The sequence below is a fragment of the Psammomys obesus genome, unplaced genomic scaffold (assembly GCF_907164565.1).
Source record: "Psammomys obesus unplaced genomic scaffold, mPsaObe1.curated_primary_1811, whole genome shotgun sequence".
Classification (NCBI taxonomy): domain Eukaryota; kingdom Metazoa; phylum Chordata; class Mammalia; order Rodentia; family Muridae; genus Psammomys; species Psammomys obesus.
In genome coordinates, this window is record NW_026590046.1 from 47,417 (window position 1) to 62,691 (window position 15,275).

Genomic DNA, 15,275 nt, shown 5'->3' on the forward strand with positions numbered 1-15,275 from the left:
TGATTGGTTTCCTGAGTATAGTTTTTTTAGGCAATTTTTATCACTGCAGGTTTAACTTGCTCGTTTAATTGTGGTGAACAGTTTTACTGAGTTTTCTAGTCTAGGCTGGCCAACCTGGTGCTTTAGAACTTGGAATTCATTACTCCAGGCTCTTCTGGCTTTCAAAGTTTCCATTGAGAAATCAGTTCTTATTTTCATGGGGTTTTTTTTCTTGTGTGTGTTTGAAATTTTTCATATTCATTGCTTGTTTTGGTCTAGATCCTCTTAGAATTCTGATATTCAATCTTGTTCTTGAATCATTCTACTTTTAAGGCTTTCCTTTGAGTTTCCTATTTGGACTATAGAGTTTTTCAAGTCCATCTTCATTTCATTTAGAGTCTTCTTCAATATTTTTATGCAATTTTTGAATTTCTACCTCAAGTTCTGGATTGTTTTCCTTATTTTTGTTAGCCTTATGTTTATATTTTCTTGAAAATCAGTCACACATTTATTCCCCTCAAGTTCTTTCTCTTCGAAATGTCAATGTAATCCTGATTTTCGCTTTTCTGATTACTATGGGTGTTGCACACTTTTTGAGATATGTCTTTGCAATTTTTATTTCTGCTTTTCGAAACTCTGTTCAGTTCCATAGCCTATTTTAACTGTTGTTTCCTGACTCATTATGTTTGGGTTCTTTATATATAGGACATTAATTACCTGTTGGTTGTATAGCTGGCCAAAATGACCTTGAACTCTGTGGTCTTCCCCACACTAATTTTATTGTTTCAACTGCAGTGTGGAAGCATTTTTGTTTTGTGCGGTTTTACTTGTCATTGTTGGCCTTAATTCCTAGGCTGGTGGACTCCTACACAGAAAATTCTTGCTTACAGCTATGTCATGTATGGTTCTGCCTATGTTTTCTTATGTAAGTTTCAGTGATGGTTTTTATGTTTAGTGCTTAGATCCATTTATACTTAGTTTTTGTGCAAGGTGGTAGAGACGATTCAAATTTTAGTCTTTTATCATTATTATTATTAATTACAATTTATTCACTTTGTATCCCAGTGTAGCCCCCTCCCTCATCTCCTCCCAACCCCACCCTCCCTCCCACTCCCTCCTCCATCTCTCTTCCCTAGTCCACTGATGGGGAAAGTCCTCCTCCCCTACAGTCTGACCCTAGCCTAGTCTGACCCTAGGTTCCATCAGAACTGATTGGATCCTCTTCCTTTCTGGGATGGCTAGATCATTTCACCAGGAAGAAATGATCAAAGAAAAGGCAACCAAGTCCATGTCAGAGACGGTCTCTTCTCCTCTTACTAGGGAATCCACATGGAGACTGAGCTGTTTATGGGCTACATCTGAGCAGGGGGTCTAGGTCCTTTCTCTTTGGTGTGAACTTTCAATTTTCTCAGAATCATTTGTTCAAAATGTTGTTTTCATCAATGTATGTTTTTGGCATATTTGTCATATATAGGCTTCATTTTGTAGAGGTATGTTCCTTTCAATCCTATGTTTTGTAGGGGAAGATGACAGAGTGGAAGAGAGTCTTTGCCGTGTACACAACCAGCATATAATTAATATCAAATATATAAAACTACTCTAGCAGTTTAATATGAAGGCATTCTGGATTTTTCTCTGAATCTATTGAAACATTCATGTGACTTTTGTCATATGTCCATTTATATGATTTATTACATTTATTGACATATAAGTTAAACCAATCCTTACATTCCTAAGACAAAAGCCAATTTGACTGTGGTTAATGACCTTTTCAATACATTCCTGTATTTGTACTTTATTGAAGATTTTTGCATTTATGCTCATCAGGCCTATTGGACTGTAGTGTGTATATATGTACCATTATTATTGTTTTTGTTGATGATTATTATTTTTTTTATCTGAGTAATACTGACTTCACAAAGGGAGTTTGGAAGTGTCGCCTATTTTTCTATTGTTTTGATAATTTAAAACTATGTATAGATATTATTTGAAATTCTGGTAGAATTCTGTTGTGAATCCATGTTGACCTGGACATACTGTATTTGGAAAGCTTTTTACTCTTATTTTTTTTCCTGGTCTATTTAAGTTATAGATCTTTCTTTTGTTTTATTTCAAAATTATTTTGTAGTTTGAATGAATCTAGAAATTAATTTAATTTTTAGATTTTCCAATTTATTGGATTATAGATTTGAAAGTGTTCTCTATTAGCATTCTGAATTTATTGACTCTTGTAATGTTTCACCATTCATCACTGCTTCTGTTATTACGTGTCCTCTCTGTTTCTTTTGGTTAGTAGGGTCAAGGGTTTATTTATTCTTGTTTCTCTTCTCAAAAAAAAAAATGCTCTAATATTCACTGATTCTTTGTGTTGTTTTGTTTCTATTTCATTCATTATTTGCTTGATGTTACTTCTTGCCACATGTGTTTTGGTTGTTCTTGTTGTGATCAGTAAGCAGGCACTTCTACAGTAAAAGGCCTAGACTCCTCCCTCCCACCACAAAACATCCTCACACTACAACCCACATCTCCCCCGCCCTCTCCTGACACCTGTCAGATCTTTTCCTATCTACACCAGCTCTTCCATCCTAACAGCCAAGCTTTGTCTAACTTTATTAGAGCTCACCTGCAGCCTACCTCTGAGGACTTACACTTCCTAAAAACCATTACTGCCTCTTGTAAGATCTGCCAGACCTCAGATCCTAACTCAGGATATCGTAGCCCCCCTTTCCCTACCCACCAGGCTAGGGGCTCTCTCCCCGGGACTGACTGGCAACTTGATTTTACCCATATGCCAGCAGTCAAACATGTCCTGTACCTCCTGGTTTTGGTGGACACATTCTCGGGATGGGTGGAGGCTTTCCCCACCACTAACGAGAGCTCAAACAGTTTCTGATCTCCTCCTCCGTGAGATTATCCCACGCTTTGGAATTCTTACTTCCCTTCAGTCAGATAATGGCCTTGAGTTCAGATTTCCCAGACCTTATCTAAAGCCCTTAACAATCCTTGGCATTTTCATATCCCGTACCACCCCCAGTCCTCAGGAAAGATAGAACGAACTAACCGATCCCTAAAAAACATTCTCGTTAAACTATCACAAGAGCTCCACCTCGATTGGGTAAAACTCCTCCCCTTGGCTCTTTTCAGGCTGTGAGCTCTCCCCAAAAAAACCCCTGTCTATTTCACCTTTTGAGCTCATGTATGGGAGACCGGTCCTAACTCCTGGTCTTTCAGCTAAATCCTCTCCTATCCCTGACCACCTGCTTACTTCCTTACTCTGTCATCTCCGTTCCCTTCTATGGAGCTTTACTGACCACTGTTTACCACGGCCATACACTAACCCCTGTCCATCTCCTATTAACATTGGGGACCAGGTCCTTCTTTCCCCTCCAAACCAAAGTTCCCCAACCCTTTCTCCTAAATAGTAGGGCCCTTTCAAGGTGATTCTTGTGACTCCCACAACCGCTAAACTCGAGGGTTTCCCTCACTGGATTCATCTATCCCCCCTTAAGCCTTTCACCCCCTCTCCTCAAGATAATGCCCCTTCATACATATCAACCCCAACAGGGCCTTGCTCCCTCAAGCTCCAAAAGACGCCAAGATCAACCACCCTGTCTCCAGTTCCAGAAGAATGAGGCCTCACCACAGGAGCGGTGTTCGACTCCACTGGATTGGATATGTATCTTTCCTCCTCTCCCTCTTGCCTATTTCTGTTAAAGGTAATCTCTACGTATGGAGATTTGAGGTTCAAGAAACCATCATTGATAATAAAAAATCTCTCCAAATAGGGTCAACAAACTGCTCTACGGGAGGCTGTCAGGAGCCGATTGAGATAACCATCACCCCCACTTCTATCTCTCCCACTTTATTTGATAGAATTTTTGTTTGCTTTCTCTTTGATCAAACAAAGGATTATTGCAAAAAATGGCTGGACATGTATGGAGGCTGCCCATACTGGTCTTGCCAAATCCACACACCTGCACAAAAAAAAAATATTCTTCACCTGTATAAAAAAAAAAAACCCTCTACTTATACATCCAAGACCCGTGGGATGCCAGATGGGAAGGAGGTCGTCATTGGAAAACTCTACAGCCACTACACACCCGGTCTACTGATAAGTACTATCCGTATCCAAAGAAAATATGTTCCAATTACCCAAAATCTGGGAATGGGAGAAGTAGAAGAGATAATTAAACACTCCTCTAAGATCATTTACTCTCTAACATCCTCTCTTATAAATGACACAAACCTGTCATTTAATCTCCTACTCCAGACTCTGACCTCAGCCTACAAGCTCCTTAATGTGACTCAACCGGGCCATTTTGAAGATTGCTGGCTGCGTGTACCACAGAGGACCAAGTCAGAGGTACCGCTGACAGCCTCTGCAGTGACTCTGTCAAACAACCTTACCTCACCATTTACTAACTGCCCTGACTGTACTGTTGCCACAACCCCCTACCTTTCTCATATCACCCTCTTTGGCATGGCAAGCTGTTTCAAGGCATCTGGGATACACTCTGTAGGAATACTAAATTCTTTAGACTGTAATGAAACTATAATCCTTGAGACCTCATCTCAACCCCAATGTCCTACCGGGAATAATATTTCGATTCTTTGTGGCACTCAGGTCTACCATCGTCTGCCTGCTTGTTGGTCAGGAGTTTGCGCTCTGGTACTCCTCTTCCCTGAGCTGGGGGTAATAAGCGACAGAGAGCTCCTACCGATCCCAGTTGTGGACTCAAAATCTGCCCCGCAGGAGAAGAGGGCAATTCAAATCCTACCCTTGCTGGCTGCTGCCGGAGTCACGGCAGCTTTAGGAACTGGAACAGCAAGATTAGCTACCTCGCTAACTCTTTATTATCAGCTTTCTTCCCAGTTCATCCAGGACCTTCAAAGGGTGGCTCAGACAATACTAACCCTCCAAGGACAGATTGACTTGCTGGCAGCAGTAGTACTTCAAAACCGACGCAGATTGGATCTCCTCACAGCTAAAGAAGGTGGCCTCTGCCTTTATCTCCAGGAGGAATGCTGTTTTTATGTCAACCAGTCGGGTATAGTAAAGGACAAAATCCAACAACTCGAAACAGATTTACAAAAACGAAAGGAAGAGCTGGAGGTGTCTAGCTCTTGGGCCTTTCAGAATCCCATATGGAAATGGATTCTGCCCCTTATTTCACCTCTCTTGCTAGTTTTTCTGCTTTTGCTTTTTGCACCCTGCTTAATTAACTTCCTCTCTACATTTTTCCAACAACAAATGCAAAAAATCTCTAACCAAACCATTAATCAGTTACTCTTACAGGATTATCAACCTCTGCCCGCAGAGCCAGATGACTATGACTCCGATGGTGTGGACCAGCTGTATCCCAAGATGGACAACACCCCTAATCAGCAGGAAGTAGCTTGAAGAGCAAAAGTCGTCCCTATGCCCTTCCCCCACCATCACTCCTTCCTGACTCCCCACTTTTTAATAAAACAAAAAGGGAGGAATGTTGGGATCAGTAAGCAGGCACTTCTATAGCCAGCTCCAAGGAACCTGACAGACCGGTTATCAGGCATTTGTGAAGACACCCAGACCACCTGCTGACCACCTGGAACTACCTGCGCATGCTCTAAATCACCCTATAAAGAGAACAGGAGCCCCCCTCTCTCTCTTCTCTGCCTCATCTCTCTGCGACCCCTTTCCCCCTTTCCCTAATAAACCTCCCACGTGGAACCGATCTCGTGGTGTGATTTGTGAACCCGCGTGTAACCTTCACATTCACACGTTTCCTAACAGTTTTTATTTTTGTTCAATATTCTTGAATTACATTGTTATCTACTCATTCTTTTGGGGCATTCATTCATTTTTCAATGCGGGCACTCAAAGCTATAAAGGTCCCCTGTAGGAAAGCTTTTAATATGGCCTAGAAGTTTTGCTTTATTGTTTTCATATTCTTTTTTGTAGATTTTACATTTTCCTTATAACACCTTAGGCTGGGCAGATAATTCTATCTATGCCATCTTCTAGCCCCCAGCCCATGGCATACAACCTAGCCATTCCTAACTGGCCTGCCTCACATCCATAATTCCATAAATACTTGTTTATACTTCATTTAGGTGGCTTTTCTCCATCCATCCCATTCTTAGAGGCCTTCCTCACAAACCACATGGTTCTCTGCTACACTAACTCCAGAAAGTCTATATAGCATAAACATGTGTTATGCAAGCATAAAATTATGCAAACAGATGAGAAGACACATTTCCTACAGGAATCAGCTTCCTGGAAGTCCATAGCAAGAACCCTAGCATGGCCATCTAAGCCAAAAGACATATTTTAAGTCCCACGCTTCTTTGGTTGCTGGATTAAATTGATGAGCTTTTTTGCTGTTTCTCTATGATTCTTGAAACAGTACAATTAACTATTCAAGAAAACAGCTCTAATATATCACTAAAAGCTTTAGCAAATAAGAGTAGAAGGAAAACTTTGAGAGGTAATAAATCAGATTCAGCATCAGGAATTGCTTGTGGAAAAACCAAACATTGTAGGTAGTAAAAGGACAAGAGTTTTAGGGCTTTCTAAAGAAAATGTTTAATCAGGATCTGTTAGGATAAATGCTCTGGATATTCCCACTGCAGTAAAGCTACTACAAAATCATTACCTAACACAGGTATTTATGATGAGGCAGAAAGAAAATAGGCAAACATAGGAGGTCAAAAAGTTTTATATTATACTATAAGTTTTATGGACAGGCTAGTTCAAGCATCTTATCTAAGGAAAGATTGTAAATCTTTAGCCAACCTAGTTCAGAGGATTATTAACAACCCTGTTGGGAGCCGTGACTCCAGCAGCCTGCTTTGATATTTAAATCTCGGTGGAGAGATGGCTTTTAGCAGGCCTTTACTAATGGCAGAGAAGAACTTGCAAGTACATCTTCTTTTGTTTGTGACAGCAGGTAGGATAGCTTGTGAGGGTCACACCTCTTCCTCAGGCTCCTTGTGCAAATTAACCTATTGTTCTGAGATGTTTTACTGGCTAAAAGTAACTCCTGACAATAAAAGAGGTCAGAGGGCTGGAGGCAGAGGAGGAGGCAGAGACTTGAGACTTGCTGCTGGCACCGCTTGTTGCAGCAGCCTGCCTTTTGCTGTGGCTGTCGAGTCTGGACCTTTAAAAACTTTCCTGTGTGCTGTGTGTTTATTTTATTAATATTAATCCTCACTCCCGACTCAAGAACCGTTTGACTCTGCTGGCTGGCTCCGGCACAACCCCTAATTAACTAACAATAAACTACGTAAACAGACCACAAGTTTAACAAGCCCCTGGCCCTCTACTCACTAAATTGACAAACAAGTCACTAGTTATATGTTTGCTCTGCTTAAGAGGCTGTTAAGCCAAGATTTTTTTGTAGACACTGCTTCTACCAGGTTACTCTTTCAGTTAAAATATAAACTTGTAAATGTTCCGGGGAATATGTCAACTATAAGGTGCTTCTTTGTAAGATTACTATTAAAGTGTTGGCTTGACTTCAGTAAAACGCAGAAGATCCAAACCAATACCACCTGGTGTGGGTCTGACTGTCATTTCGCCTATCTGTGCCTTCCTGATATCCAAATTCTCTGATTTTCCCATGGACACGGGGCACCCGAGGGGGCCGGTCCGCAGCAGGTGGCGCCCGAACAGGGACGTCGGGCAGGTAATCTTTCTCTTTTCTGTCTTTTCCTTCATTCAAGGTAACTGATAGGATTCTCGCTAGGAATCTGCAGTTCCGGCTGAAAAAAAGTTAAATCAGCTTGGTGCGAGTAATCAGAAGTAAACAAGGGGTAGTCCGAGTCAAAGCAAGAGAAAATGTTCCTCTCGGTTTCAAAACATATGTTAGCAAGTCGAGGCTTTAGAGTTTCAGATCAAGACTTTGTGTCTCGACTTGAGGAGGCAATCAATAGAATGTTGCCTCCATCTGAGGGAACAGAAATATTGTTAAAGAAGTTAGCATGGGAGAATGCAAATTCTCTATGCCAGGATCTGATTAGGCCTCTGAAAAAGACAGAGACTATTCAAGATTACATAAAGCCTTGTATGGATGCTTCACCAACAGTCATGCAAAAAAATGACATATGCTGCAGTCAGGAAAGGTCAGACATTCAGTGCCTATGTTAAGAAAATTCATGGAAGAGGGAAAAGAAACTCCTCCAAACCCACAAACTTTAAATGTGGAAGGATGGAACACATGCAAAGAATTTGTCCAGGAGAGAATAAACAGGAAGGAGCAAAGAAGGGTATTTGTCCCCCATACAAAAAAAAAAAAAAAAAAAAAAAAAAAAACCAAAAAAACATCAGAGGAATAGATGCAAATCCAAGTTCCCACAAGGATGGAACTGCTCTGAAAGGAGAAAAAGAGAAAAAGTCAGAGAACAAAACAAAAAACTAAATCAGGGGCAACTTCTCAGCCTCGAAGCAGAAAGAGAGGACAAAAAGTGTAAATTGGGGAGCTTACTCAGTCCTAAAACTCCAGAATTTACTATTCAAGATTTGCCTAAAGCCACTCCAGGTAGTGCTGGTTTGGATCTCTCAGTAGATAAAGATATAATCCTCTCATCATGGGATGGAATAACCTTAATCTCCACCTCCATCCTAGGGACTTTACTTCAAGGCATGATTCTGTTAATTATTGGTCATAAGCTCAAATTATAAAAGAAACTTTAAAGTTTTGCCAGGAGTAATAAATTCAAATTTTCAAGGAGAAATAAAAGTAATGGTAAAGACGTTAAAGAAAACTATACAGCTGCATAAAGGACAGCTAAAATTAGAAGTAGTTCTCAGCTCAGGAGCACACACAGGTAGGCAAGGCTGGCCTTGTACAGAAGCTGCTGCAGCTGCTGAGAATGAGGAAAAACTCCTACCCCCTGCCTCTATGCCAGCTCAGCAGGGAAGTGAATGGCAGGAGCTCACCGTGCCTCTCTTTCCTCCTCCCACCTAGGGAAACTTAAGTCAATTACAACTTACAAATCAAAGAATGATATAGGAAGAAAACTGCACTTGCTGTAATGTTTAGAATTGCAGCTAAGTTCAATAAAAAGGGCTTTATCTGTCTGTTTAAATACATGGCCATTATATTATTATTTTCAACTGATCTTAAATGGCTGATATGATAAAAAATAATTGGGTATGTTTTAAGGTTAAATTCAAATTCTTATTTCAGACAAATATACGTGCCTATGTGTTTATAACTTCTATGATTGCATATGTTTAAACAACAACAATGTAAATTGTCACATGGTGTGGCTCAGAATAAAGTTATAAAATCTCTAAGTCAAAATTATTTTGTTTCCTTTTAGGATAAAAAGAAAGTCTTATTCTAAGTTGATATTAGTTCTGAAGGTTAGATTGTTTACACTGATAAATTTTGGTCTTAAAATCTAGTTTTAACGTTTAAAATTATGGTTATGCTTTGTAAATTCACTCCTAAAGAAGATACTTTGTTTTAATATTGTAAAAACGAACTTTAAAAATTGTTTAGGTTATAGGTTATCACCATGAATAGTCCTTGGTTAGAGTATGAGTCTCTGGCAAGTTGCCTGTGTTCAAATTTTCTTGTTCTGTTGCTCTCCTTGTGGAGTTCCTGTCCTCTCCAGCTCTTGCTATTACCCCTGCACAGATGTAGCCCATGGCAGTTCAGTGTCCAAGTGGGTTACATAGTAATGGGATGAGGGACTGCCTCTGACATAATCTGATTGGCCTACTTTTTGATCACCTCCCCCTGAGAGGGGAGCAGCCTTACCAGGCCACAGAAGATGACAATGCAGCCACTTCTGATGAGAACTGATAGACTGAGATCAGAAAGGAGAGGAGGAGCTCCCTTATCAGTGGACTTGGGGAGGGGCATGCATGCATAAAGGGGAGGGAGGGTGGGATCAGGAGGGGAGGAGGGAGGGGCTTATGGGGGGATACAAAATGAATAAAGTGTAATTAATAAAAGTTAAATAAAAAAGAAATAAAGTAAAAAAAATAAGCAGAAAACAAAACAAAAAAAAATTTATTTTTTTTCTCTAACTCTGTGAGTTCCCTGGAAGGTTCAATTGAACAGTTCAGTTTATTCCTTACAAAGTGGGCAGCAAGCAAGACAGTCTCAAATAACCATGTGAAATTTCAAATGTATGCTTGACTGCAGACCCACTGTTTCTGCCTTCACAAGGTAGAATGTTGTAGTTCTCAAGAGCAACAAGATGGGGACTGCCTTAGTAAAAAAAAAAAAATTGTTTAGATGTTTAAGGTATAAAATGTTTACAGTTTATCAGGTTTTTTAAGCAAAGAATTTGGAACAGTCTCCCAACCCTTTAAAAGATTAAAAAAAAATTAATGGGAGTTTTTCTGTTTTCTAAAGAGAGAGAATAAGCAAGAGATATTAAAGAAGGAAATAGCTTGTCTAAAGTAAAAATGTCTGGTTAAACCAGAAAAAGAAAGCTAGGAATCTGAAGGTATATAGAATGTTGCAGAAGGTTTGTGTATGTATAAAAAGCCAGAGGGTAAATATGATTTAAGAAAGGACTATAAAGTATGTTATACTTCATTTAAAAGGCTGGTGATTCTTTATTGCAAAATGTTTTCTTATGCTCTTTTAAGGGAAAAGAATTCTGGCTGATACGTTTGGTATGGCTAACATAATTCATACAATTTAGAATGGTTCTGTACTGCTCTGTTATGCAGTCAGTTCTAAAACATGCATCTAAGAAATATGCTAAAATTAAAGATTATAGCATTCTTCTTTATAGGATACAATTTAAAGCAGATAATAAAAATAGACAAAAGTAACTCAGATATGCTGGCCCTCAAGCTTGTCAGAGATCTGATAAATATGATATTTTAACATGTGTAAGTTTATCATGACAGAAAATCCAAACCAATACCCCCTGGTGTGGTCTCTGTCATTTCACCTATCTGTGTCTTCCTGATATTCAAATTCTCTGATTCTCCCCCAGACGCCGGGCACCCGAGGGGGCCAGTCCGCGGCAGTTCTCTCTCCTTTCACCTCTATTCCTGTCTCTCATTTTCACTTAGATTTAAGAATTTTTTTGTTTCTTTATTAGTTTCTTTGACTCATTAATCATTCAGTAATATAGAAAAATCTGTGAATTCTATAATTACTACAGAATCACATGTTGGTTTTCATTTGTATTGCATTGTGGTCATTTAGAAGGTTTTTCAGTTTTGTTTTGTTTTTTTTTTTTTAATTTTTTAAGATTTGCTTTGTGGCTTCTGTAAAGCGAAGGACCCTGTCATCAGAACAAAATGACAGCTTACAGACTGGAAAAGGATCTTCACCAATTCTATATCTGATAGAGATTTAATATCCAGAATACATAAAGAAACTCAAAAAGTTGAACATCAAAAAAACCATATAATCTGATAAAAAATGGGGTACAGAGCAAAACAGACAATTCTCAATAGATTGAATGACAGAGAAACACTTAAAGAAATACTCAACGTCCTTAGTCACCAGGGAGATGCAAATCAAAATGACCCTGAGATTTCACCTTACACCCATCAGAATGGCTAAGATCAAAAACTCAAGTGACAACACATGCTGAAGAGGATGTAGAGAAAGAGCAACCCTATTCCATTGATGGTGGGAATGTAAACTGATACAATCACTGTAGAAATCAATCTGGCACTTTCTCAGACACTTAGGAATTGTGCTACCTCAAGATCCAGCTATACGACTCCTAGGCATATATCCAGAAGATGCTTAAGTATAGAAGGGCATTTCCCCAGCCATGTTTGTAGCAGTTTTATTCATAAAAGCCAGAATCTGGAAATAACCCAGATGTCCCTCAACTGATGAATGGATACAGAAATTGTGGTACATTTACATAATGGAATCCTATTCTAAGCAATTAAAAACAAGGAAATCATGAAATTTTCAGGCAAATGGATGGAGCTAGAAAAGATCATCCCGAGTGAGATAATCCAGAAGCAGAAAGACTCACATAGTATAATCTCACTTAGAAGTGGATAATAGACTTAAAATAGAAGATAAACATAGTAAAATCTGAACAACTAAGGAAGCTAATCAAGGAGGACCCTGGGTAAGATGCTCAATCCTGACTCAGAAAGACAAAGGGGTTAGACATTGGAAGAGAAAGAAAACACGGAACAGGACAGGAGCCTACCACAGAGAGCCTCTGAAAGACTCTACCCAGCAGAGTATAAAAGCAGATGCTGAGACTCATAGCCACACTTTGAGCAGAGCACAGGGAATCTTATGAAAGAAGGAGGAGATAGAAAGACCTGGAGGGGACAGGAGCTCCACAAGGAGAGCAACAAAACAAAAAAAATCTGGGACTAGAGGTCTTTGCAGAGAGCAATACTCCAACCAAAGGCCTTGCACAGAGAGGACCTATAACCCCTGCTCAGTTGTAGCTCCTGGCAGCTCACTCTCCAATCGAGTACCCTAGTAAGAGGAGCAGGGGCTGTCTTCGACATGAACTCAGTGGCTGACTCTTTGATCACCCTCCGGGGGGGGGGGGGGTTGAAGTCTTACCAGGTCATAGAGGAAGACAATGCAACCAGTCCTGTTGAGGCCTGATAAGCTAGAATCAAAAAGAAATCAAGGAAGACCTCCCCTCTCAGTGGAATAAGACAGGAGCATATGGGGAGAGGAGGGAGGGAGGGTGGGACTAGGAGGAGATGAGGGAGGGGGCTACAGCTGGGATAAAAAATGAATAAAGTGTAATAAATAAAAAATTAAAAAAAGATTTTCTTTGTATCCCATTAAATCGATGTTTTTCAGAGAAGCATCAATGAGCTGTTGAATAGAATATATTTTGGGGATATTTGGGTGCAATATTCTGTGGATATACTTCATATCTATTTGATACACATTTTTTTAATTCTATGATACCTGTGTTTACTTTCTGTCCAGGTGATTGTCTATTGATGAAAGTGAGGTATTAAAATAATCCTCTGAAGGAAGGCCCAAAGGAAGATGCTTGAATCTCACTCAGAATAAGACATAAAATAGATATCTGAAGTAGATGGAAGGAGGGAGCTGGGTGGGAGGGGTCATGGGGTGGGTATCAGGTGTTGGAAGAGGAGGGGAGGTCTTGGAGGAGTACTGGGAGAGAGAACCAAAACTGGTGGGGGGCCATCTCTCGGACAGGGGAGGCTCCTGGGAGTCTGTGTGTGCAGTCCTAGATGAGACTCCTAGCAACAGGAGTTTAGAAACCAGTAGTGAGTACCACTTGTAGCCACGTGGGAATCCCAGTGGGGGAACATGGAACATCAACCCACCCATAAAAACTTCAACTCAAAATGTGTCTTGCCTTCAAGAATGTAGGGGTAAAGGTAGAGCAGAGAATGAGGGAATGGAAAACCAATGGCTGGCCTAACTTGAAACCTAACCCATGGGCAAGAGACAAACTATTAATGATACTCTGCTATGCTTGTAGACAGGAGCAGCTGACTAAACCAGATGCAGAGACCCACAGCCAAAGAAAAAGCCAAGCTGGGGAGTTCTGTGGAAGAGTGGGATGGAGGATAGAAGGAGCCAGAAGGGTCAAGGAAGACCTACAGTTTCAACTAACTTGGGCCCATTGGGGGTCACAGAGACGAAACCACAAACCAAATGGACTGGGCCTAGACCCCCTACACATAAGCAGCAGATGTGCAGCATGGTCAACATGTGGCTCCCCTAAAATGGGAGTAAGGGCTGTCTCTGACTCTTTTGTCTGCCACTGGATCCCTGTCACCTAGCTGGGTTGCCTTGTTAGGCTCCATGGGAGAGGATCAAGTCGTCTTGCTGTTAATTGAGGTACCAGGGTGCCTTAATGCCCCTTGGGATCTCCCCTTCTCTGATAAAAAAGGAAAGGAGGAGTGAAAGAGGAAGGCATGAGTGTGGGAGTGGGAGGAGAGGAGGAAAGGGGCCTGGGATCAGGCTGTAAAATGATAAAATAAAAATAATTAAATAAATCACCCACTGTTATTGGGTTTAAACTAATCGATGTCTTTAATTCTGGTAGTATGCTTTTTGTGAAATAGTGTGCACCAGAATTTGGTACATATATATTAAGGATAGTAATGTCTATTTTGGTTACCAGATCCCATGATTGTCTTTTTGATGTCTTCTGGTTTTAGTATTAAGTTTTAGTATTAAGTCTATTTAGTCCGCTATTAGAGCATCAATACCTGTTTGCTTCCTGGTTTGTTTGGTTGAATCACATTTTCACATTATTTCACTTTATGGTTATGTCTTACATGAAATCAGAAAGATCAGAAATGTTTCTTAGTCCACTCAGGTAATGTGAGTGTATTGATTGTAAATTTGAGACCATTAATATTTACAGTTATTATTGAAAGTTGTTTAATTGATTGCATTTATTTTAATTTTTTCCTTTTGCTATTTGAATTCTTATCATCCATTATGTTTCAGTGATTAGAGCATCATTTCTTTCCTCTGTATAGTCTCTTGGATATGCTTATTCCCCTCTTCAGTCCAAAATATTGCTTCCAGTAGTCTCTGTAGGGATGATTTTGTAACTGCTTTTAGTTATCCATATATCCATATTATTCTTTTATTTATTTTTTATTTATTACAATTTATTCACTTTGTATCCCAGCTGTAGCTTGTAACTTTTTATATCATAGAAAGTTTTACTGTGTCCTTTGATTATGGCAGATAATTTTGCTTAGAACAGGAGTCTAGGTTAGCATAAATAATATTTTGAGAACATGGGCATATATTGTTTCAGGCTTCTATGGATTTTAAAGTTTCCATTGAGAAATCAGCTGTTATTCTGTTTTCCTTTATATGTGACTTGTGTCTGTTCTCTTTAGCTTTTTTCTCTTTGTTCTTTATGTTTAGTGTTTTAGTTATGGTATTTGCTGTGGGGAGTTTCTTTTCTGGTTCTGTCTAGTTGGTTATCTGTTTTCTTCCTGTATCTATATGTATTTTCTTGCCTTAGTTGGGGAAGTTGTCTATAAAAGACAATTTGTTGAATATGATGTCTATGTTACTGTCCTGGGATTCCTCTGAATAATTTGAAAATTTGGTCTTTTCATAGTGTCCCATAATCTCTGCATTTTCCTTAGATTTGTTTAAAAAATAAACCTTGTCCTATACCCAAGGATAAGAATAGTTTTGTCTCTCATTAAGGAAACTCATTTGCAACTAGCAGAGACCACTACAGACAGACAAAACCAATTAACATGTAGAATTGTGGAGTCTATGGTGTCTAATACCAATGCTTAAATCTACAGGTTTATATTCCTACATATATATAATATGTGTGTGTGTGTGTGTGTGTGTGTGTGTGTGTGTGTGTGTGTGTGT